We start from the raw sequence: 9,731 nt of genomic DNA on the forward strand, positions 1-9,731 counted from the left end.
TGATTCAAAGGCGTTTAATTAAACATTCACGCTTGAATGAACATGTGGAATGTGATTAGCTCTTTTTACGTTATTGGAAAAATGCAATTTGTAACTATGGATATCTGTCACAAACCTCCTTGCATATATAGTTCATTTGATTTGATTTTTATGAAAATCCCGATGTTTATTGCATCAGTGAGCACACAATATTCGAAAATTATGCAAATGAGAAGAAAGTTCACGGGCCTTGGCCCCACTCTGTGCCGTATCGAATGGTTATTTTGGTGTGCGCGCCTTTTGGATAGTGTTACTCTGAAGCCATGTGCGAAGTTTCATGAAATAACGGTTGGCAGAAGTAACAAAAACCGTCCATGAAACAAACCCTCATTTCATATTTGTTAAAATTTTGACTTCCTCTCTCATAGACTTGTGTACATTATGGGTGCATATGTTTAAGAATTACTAACCCCTTATTCAGTATGGTGGAACTTTTTTCAAGGTTGTCTTTAGCAATGCCATTTGGCATTAATGTTTATCAACCAATGGGCAGAATTCTGTGCAAAAATTGAATCGATTTATGGATGAGTGAGCATGCATGAAAGAGGGAAATTGGTATTTTCAATGTCACAGACTCATTTTAAAGGGTAATAAAGTGAATATTGGGGGCAAATTCGGTTTCAAATGTGACTTTAATTGCTGTTGTTTTTATCATCCATCATTTCTATCACCACACACTTTCCGAACTTTAAACATTTTCATGGTTGAGCGAGCACATTCGAAAACTTAGGAATGAATATTCTTTATACTGCATAAATGTATTCTTTTCCTAACAATTTCTCATGATCAGTTTAATTTATGGACAAATCAGTGGTGGATCCAGAATTTTAAAATGGGGGAGGGGCCTATAATCGGGGGAGCCACCAACATTTTCAAATTATAACATGATCTAACAAGTTGTAGAGGATACTACCATAAACCCCTATGATGATACGTCACAATACAGGGGCCGCGGAACGGTTTTCAAAGTGGGGGGGGGGGCTGACCATGCAAAAGATCACAATCGTATGGTCATTTTTAAATTTTGAACATGCTTTTGGAAAAAAGTGGGGGGCTGAAGCCTCCCTCCCCCCCAGTGGCGTACCTAGGATTTTCCACAGGGGGGGCAAAACCGTCCGCCAAAAAAATTGACAAGCAAAAAAAAAAAAAAAAAAAAAAAGGTCTTCGATCACAAATAGAGGATTTCGTACCAGAAAAAAATTGACAAGCAAAAAAAAAAAAAAAAAGGTCTTCGATCACAAATAAAGGATTTCGTACCAGAAAAAAATTGACAAGCAAAAAAAAAAAAAAAAAAAAAAAAAAAAAGGTCTTCAAGCTCGTCAGGGGGGCATTGAAGGTCTTAAAGCTCGTCAGGGGGGGGGGCAAAAAAGGTTTTTCAAGCCCGTCAGGGGGGGCAAAGATACGTTTTTGCATGGGTTTTGACTCGTCAGGGGGGCAGAGTGCCCCCCCTGCCCCCCCCCCCCCCCCGTAGGTACGCTAGTGCTCCCCCCGCTTCCGCGGCCCCTGCAATACCTTGTGCTCACTCAACCATGAACATACGATATCAAAACTGTGTGTAGAGTGGCTAAATGGTATAAATATCAATGTGTAATTAATATCAATGAATAGATCATTTAATTCTCTTTAAAATAATACCATACATGATATAATTATGGTTCACATAGAGGTGCAGTGCCTTGAAATGAGGGGCAAGGTCAAAATTCAAAAGTTGCAAAATGACACAATATTGAAAGTCACTGTTCTTTTTTCCGTGGTGATGAGTGAGTTTCTCAGTGGTTTCTTTTAATTGTTTTCATGGTCTGGGCTGAAAGTATTTATAGCTTAATAAATAGAGTAGAATTCACTGCGCAAAATGCCGAAAATTTCATCAAAATCAGATAACAAATAACAAAGTTATTGAATCGAAAGTTTAGCAATATTTTGCGAAAACATTCGTCATGAATATGCACTAGAAGGGCTGATGATGTCACATCCCCACTTGTTCTTTTGTATTTTATTATATGAAATTATGTTTATTCAAATTTTTTCCTCCAAGAACTAGAAAATTGGATTGACAACTGATTTAGTGCATTAGATGCTGCAACTTATTTCATTATAAGGGAGACATATTATTAGTATGAAATAATGAAAAAAATACGATTTTATATAATAACATAAGAAAACGGAAAGTGGAGATGTGACATCATCAGCCCACCTAATGAATATTCCCTTCCCGCACTTTGTTAACATTATACATCTACCATTTTAATTATGGAATTATTGCCTGGGGATGTGCAATACAAACACAACTAAATAATATTACTTCTCCAGAAAAAAGCTTTAAGAATAATTTTTCAAACACACTTTAGATAACATACTGATATCTTATTTTTTGAAGATAACATTCTTAAAGTAAGTGACATATATCTTTTCGAACTTAGTCAATTTATGTTCAAATTAAGCAAGGACGATCTCCCCGCCATTTTCTCTAATATGTTCCGTAAAAATGAATCCGTACACTGCTACCCAACAAGGCAAGGACAATATATTATCATCTTCCTTTAACAAGAACTTTATTTGCAAAAAAATGATTTGTCTTCTCCGGGCCTGCCTACTGGAACTCTCTGCCTCAAGATTTCAAAGAATCCCCTTATGTAAATAATTTTAAACGCAAACTGAAAAAAATGTTAATTCTGCAATACTCGTTGCAAACAGGTCAAGCTGAATAACTAATTTAATTATACTCAACTTTTGTGTATATGCGCTCATATTACATACATAGTCATGTATATTATTTGTTTTATTATTTTTTTCTTCTTAAAATTGCAATTCGCCAAAGTACCTGCTCCTGCTGCCCGCCTTCTTTCTTCTTTCTTTCTACTTAGTGTACTGCACTCCTCTGTCCCTCCTGTCTTCTCCCCCTCACCCCCCCTCTCTTATAATATTGTAAAACGTAATATTTTCTCACATGATCCATCAGTTACGTTTTTGTCAAGTGCACAAAAATTGTTTGTATTTATTTTTAAACAAAATTATTATTGCGACCCATATTTATTTGTTGTAATTTTGTAATGTAACTAAGATAGGGGCTTGCCTCTTGTACAAGCTTTGCTTTTTTTCGGCAAGTCCCTCCGTTTTACTTTTAAATACAAATGTCATTTAACTTTATACTGAATTGTGTTCTTTAAATCTATGATTATGTTATATATTATATTTTGTCTTGTAGTATTTTCGACCTTGTTATGTTATGTTTATCATATTATGTACAATTGTGAAACGGAAATAAATAAATCAAATCAAATCAAATCAATATTCAGGACGACTGTTTTCACAAAATATTGCTAAACTTTAAACTTCAATAACTTTATTATTGGTTATTTGATTTTGATGAAATTTTCGGCATTTTGCTCAGTGAATTCTACTCTACACACTATAAGAAATGCCGGTGCAAATGTGGTTTACGATACGTGCGTATACCATCGATTTGCAAGTTAGCTCTTATGCGAGAGTCCGTGTCTGTTGTACACCCTGGTACTCTTTTCGTGCACCCCACCATCTCACTGATAGACGTATGGTATAGATAAAGTTGATTTGTGATCGAAGATTATCCGAAATAACAATGCATTCTAACGCCTCACTTTACCGAAGTGAAAAAAGTCAAAATATTTAATATCTATGTGATGATAATTCTTCCAAAAACACATTTGATTACGTATACTTTTGGAGAAACAGTAAATAGAGCTACTTGAATCAACTATCAGCCGGCTATCAGCCAGGGCTATCAGCACAAGTCAAAAAAGTATCGGATCATATCGCTAAAGACCTCACTGGGGCCCAGCGCCTCTCGCAGGCATAGCGGGACGAATCTTGACTTCATATAAATCGAGGAGAGTTCGAATCCCAACTAAGGCATCTAAAAAAATCGATACAGAATGTGAGAGAACCGGAAGTCTAGAAATCTTTTTGTTATTTTCGGTGGGGGTACATTATAAATGCACCCTAAGTGGTAGACGTGTACACCCTCTAAGGTGCAGGGGCCGATTGCACGAAAGGGTCTTTCCAAGGACCGTCTTTCGTGTCGCCCATCTTTTATGATGCGCTATAAGCGGGGTGTTTCTGAAATTTATGATAAACAAATAAAATTCGTAAGCTTGCTTTTAAATCAAATTTTATACAATTTCATGAGATATCATATCATTTTATAAACAAATATTTTGTTTATTTTAACGGACAAATAAAATATATTTGCAGATAATTTATTTGAAATGCGTTTCACATGGCGTATCATAAAAGATGGGCGACACGAAGGTTCCATGACAATTGCTCCGCCGACATTTGCTCCGCCGACAATTGCTACGCAAAATACGACAACTGCTCCGCGCCGACAATTGCTCCGGACAGTTGCTCCGCCGACAGTTGCTCCGTCGACACTAATTGCTCCGCCGATATGTGCTCCGTCGACACTTGCTCCGCCGATATTTGCTCCGCCGATATTTGCTCCGCCGACATCTGCTCCGCCGACATCTGCTCCGCCGAAAATTGCTCGGCCGACAATTGCTCCGCCGATAATTGCTCCGCCGACATCTGCTCCGATTATACGACAATTGCTCCGCCGAAAATTGCTCCGATTATACGACAATTGCTCCGCGACAATTGCTCCGCCGACATCTGCTCCGATTATACGACAATTGCTCCGCCGAAAATTGCTCCGATTATACGACAATTGCTCCGCGACAATTGCTCCGCCGATAATTGCTCCGCCGACATCTGCTCCGCCGTAAATTGCTCCGATAATGCGACAATCATTTATTTATTTTTTTATTCGTACTTTCATACGCATAACAATAAATTTTAGCACAGGCTGAAGGCGTCAATTTACCATGGAGCATAGCTCCATGAATTTACAAGGTTAACTTAAACTATGCTTGCATGATATATTAAATGTCATACACAGGGGCCGCGGAACGGTTTTCAAAGTGAGGGCTGAGTCAAAAGTGGGGGCTGTCCATGCTAAAAATCACAATCATATGGTCATTCTTACGTTTTTTGTACACGGCTTTGGAAAATTGGGGGGCTAAAGCCCCCCGGCTCCGCGGCCCCTGATACATGCATATAGAAAGAAATAGAAAAAAGGGGTAAGCACAAAGGAGGGATAGATATTCTTAATGCTTATTCATGGTGGGGGGGGGGGAGCATTTGTGTAAGTTTTATTACGTGCCTAGCTGGCGATTAAAATGAAAAAAAAACACGCGTTTTCATGTAATTATTATAACCATATAGCTCCATGTTATAACAGTAGAAACAAATTAGACATACCCCATTCTTAGCGTCAAAATCGCTCAGACTGGCGAAATATGCTCCGAAGTGGAGACATTTGCTCCAGGTGAAATTCAACGGTATACCCCACCTTATTTTGTCGAAAACCTGTACTGTAGTCACGCAAAATGTTTACTGTCGGCAAATTTTGTGCCATACAAACATGACCAAGACATTCAGTAAGTAAAAATTAATATTCAAGAAAATACCAACATGTGAAAGGCTACATGTCGTGTCACCTTCTCGGCACACCCCTCCACTCTGGTTTCCATATCCTCTCGTACACACAGTGCTCTCAGTCTGGTCTCCACATCCACATCATGTCATACACACCGTAGGTCTTTAGATTATGATAATACTGTATATAATAATGAGTTGCTTTTTTGTTTTATGTTGATCATGATTGTTTTCTTCACTGATAGAAAAAGGATAATTAATTTTTTTTTAATAATCCAAAAATAAAATCCATATGTTCTGTTTTATATAGTTATTAGTCAAGGTTACTTTAGTTCGCATTAGTTCTCACTGTTTATACGTTCTAATTCTTATGCATTATACCGATTGATATTGTACTTTAAATTTGACTATGTATTGTTACTTTGATTTTGTTGTGCTTTGTGAACGGAAAATGAATAAATCTTAATCTAAATCTAAATATGGTCCGCCAATAGTCGAATTATATTCATAATGATGTTACAATGTAAGTAACAATTTGTTGTTGATGGGGGATATAATTTTACACGTAGTTTCAAAAAATAAAAAAAATCAATCAAACAAGATTTTCTTCTATAAATGATATACCTTCATGTGTATATGGCCGCCTATGTATTTTCCAAGAATGAACTATATGAGAAGAAAACGTGTGTTCATGTACTTATTATCATTATCATTGTACCACCATTATCATCATCAGCATCATTATCAGCATCTTCATCATCACCGCGCATTGTCGTCGTCGTTTTGCTTATGCGGAAATCAAACAAAAATGATTGTGAAAAGGGTTATGGAGGGAAAGAGAGAGAGAGAGAGAGAAAGAGGGGGAGTGAGTGAGAGCTTGAGGAAAAAAGGAGGTGTATGACTTATTATTTCTGAATATCGCGATTTCTGTTTATTCATGGGATTGAAATAGAAGGATAAACTTAACAAGTTCTTGTCATTATAATTTTTTATTTGATTTACTGATCAGAACATGAGATAAATGAAATCATGAAGACTGTACGTTCTCGACAGTTTTATTAACGTTTTCCAACCAAAACTACACTTTAATGACTGCAAACACCTTCATTTTCACACACACAATTCAGTGAGATGCGTATTGGGTTTCATGAATTTGTAACTATATTATTGCTGGTATATATATTATTGTCTTTTAAAAATAACATTATTTGTTTAGACGTAATGAGAGAGATACATACATATATTCATTTATTATAATATATTTATATTGTCGCTTTGCACAGAATAGAACAAAAATACAACCGAAGTCTAGTTTTATAGTAACTCACCAGTAGCGTAATGAGCCAACAACAAAAAATGGAGGGGGCGAGACAAGGATGACATTTATTTTCCTTTCCTTTATTCTTTTGTTTTCATTGGTAGGGAGAATGGGGGGATCCGTGACCCCTAGCACGCCCCTCCCCCATCTGTACGCCAGTGATGATCATACTTTCGTTTGAAACAAATTGAAGGAAAAAAAGTGCAAGGGTAGATAAGGCCGAAGACGTAAATAAAAATTATTGATACAAATATTAATAATTATAATACTGATAAATATACAATAAATCAAGCGGTCACCAATAAAAATAAACAACGTGAAAGAACAAAACGAGAAAGAGAGAGAGAGAGCCCGCGCGAATGTATGGTGTATAAGTTGCTGGAAAGCAGAAGAGATATTGTGTCCAGCACCCCCCCCCCAAAAAAAAAAAAAAAAATTCTCTCCCCGCTCAAGACCGGAGTGAAACCAATGATAATAATATATGAACAAAAATCCAGATTCACAATTTCAATGGGGAGTGTGTCATTCCCCTTCTCCGTTACAATTTGTCAAGTGGCAGCGGCAGGGAGAACAATTTGTTTTGTTTTTTAAGCAGAAAGCTGTGATGATAGGGGGAGAATAAAATAAATAAAACATTAACGAATAACAAGAACAAAACAACGACAAAACAATTTGTATCAGTATGAATTTCTTATCATTTAACATAGACCAACTTGGAGAAATAAGATGTTCATGCAATTGTCGTATAATCGGAGCAGATGTCGGCGGAGCAAATATCGGCGGAGCAATTGTCGTATAATCGGAGCAGATGTCAGCGGAGCAATTATCGGCGGAGCAATTGTCGGCGGAGCAATTTTCGGCGGAGCAGATGTCGGCGGAGCACATGTCGGCGGAGCAAATATCGGCGGAGCAAATATCGGCGGAGCAAGTGTCGACGGAGCACATGTCGGCGGAGCAAGTGTCGACGGAGCAACTGTCGGCGGAGCAATTGTCGTATAATCGGAGCAGATGTCAGCGGAGCAATTATCGGCGGAGCAATTGTCGGCGGAGCAATTTTCGGCGGAGCAGATGTCGGCGGAGCACATGTCGGCGGAGCAAATATCGGCGGAGCAAATGTCGGCGGAGCAAGTGTCGACGGAGCACATGTCGGCGGAGCAAGTGTCGACGGAGCAACTGTCGGCGGAGCAATTGTCCGGAGCAATTGTCGGCGGAGCAACTGTCTTATTTTGCGTAGCAATTGTCGGCGGAGCAGATGTCGGCGGAGCAATTGTCGGGTCACCGACACGAAAGACGGTCATTGGAAAGACCCTTTCGTGCAATCGGTCCCAGATGGTCACCCAAATTAGGGGTGCCCAAACACGTACTGCACACCCCTATTCGGGGTGTACGTGTGCACCGCTAGGGGTACTCGTATAGGGACAAGCCTGTGCACCCCTAGGGGTGTAAAACTGAACCCGAATTTCTTAGTGTGTAGGCCCTATGTATTAAGATACAAATATTTTCAGCCCGGACCATCCCTTTAACATCAACATTAACATGGAATCAAACACACCTCTGCACAAGCAAATACATAACAAACAAACAAACAAACAACCAAACATGCATGGGTATTTCAAACCACGACTCAAACCATGTTATCTCACAGAACCATCACTACATAAACTACAACAAAACATAACAATGAAGAAGCAGGGACTGAATTGATTTGAATGGATTTTCATCTCTATTGACGCAGAGAAAAGAGTCATATGTTCTGTATTGACCCTTCATGAATATTTCTGCTCGTTTTGCAGCTTTTCAATTCAGACCTCATCCAACACTTTTGAATCGTGCTCTTTTCGTGATGGCATGATCATAACAAGCATGGTATCATTTTAAAGAGAATTAAAGGATCTTGAATGATGTCAAAATATGCATTGTATAAAATTGGGAGTTGGGAGAAATTAATGGCCAAACTCAGATTTCCAAACTTTTTTTGCTCGTTTTGCAGCTTTTCAATTCAGACCTCATCCAACACTTTTTAATTCTGCTCTTTTCGTCATGGCATGATCATAACAAGCATGGTATCATTTTAAAGAGAATTAAATGATCTTGAATGATGTCAAATATGCATTGTGTAAAATTGGGAGTTGGGAGAAATTAATGGCCAAACTCAGATTTCCAAACTTTTTTTGAGGGGTTTAGATAACTCCTATAAGATGGTTTTGCATTTATTTCGGTCAGTAATCTCGACAGACAACGTTTCCAAAGACAATTATGAATGTCATATGACTTCAATATTCAAAGTGACTTGGTAAAAAGAATGCAAAATTAACGCCACCACCTATTCCATTATCACGATTTTTAAAAAGCATGTCAATCAATCAATCAATCAATCATCAATCATGCATCTATATGACATCATTTTACAATCTATCAGTATACCTTCATGTATGATCTGCGTAATTTAATTACCTCGATCACTCCTTATCAGATTATTAGACAGTATAGAAAGGTCATCTACATATCTTCCAAGACTAAGAACAACTCAAGACCAATTTTCACTTTCTTTTCTAGCTATAGGTAGCAATTTCTTGAATAAATTAAGTACCAGTTGAAATTAAATTGAAGCCAAATCAAGAAAAAGTTTTAGGAATTCTCTAAAAAGTTATTTGTTTTCATAAATTCACACCATCAACATGTAAGTGTACAGTAGATAATTAATACAATTAAGATACTTAAAAAATGTTGATGATAACCCTTTACAAGGTATATATTGCAATTTAAATTTTTGTTTTGTTTTTCCTTCTTAAATGTGCATTTTGCGGGGCATTTTGTAATATGTGGGGCCTAGCTGGCCTGGCTCGAGCACTTGTGCTATTTTATGGTCCCATTTGCCATCGTTTTGACATTTGTAACTGTT

The sequence above is a fragment of the Lytechinus pictus genome, chromosome 5 (assembly GCF_037042905.1).
Source record: "Lytechinus pictus isolate F3 Inbred chromosome 5, Lp3.0, whole genome shotgun sequence".
Taxonomy (NCBI): domain Eukaryota; kingdom Metazoa; phylum Echinodermata; class Echinoidea; order Temnopleuroida; family Toxopneustidae; genus Lytechinus; species Lytechinus pictus.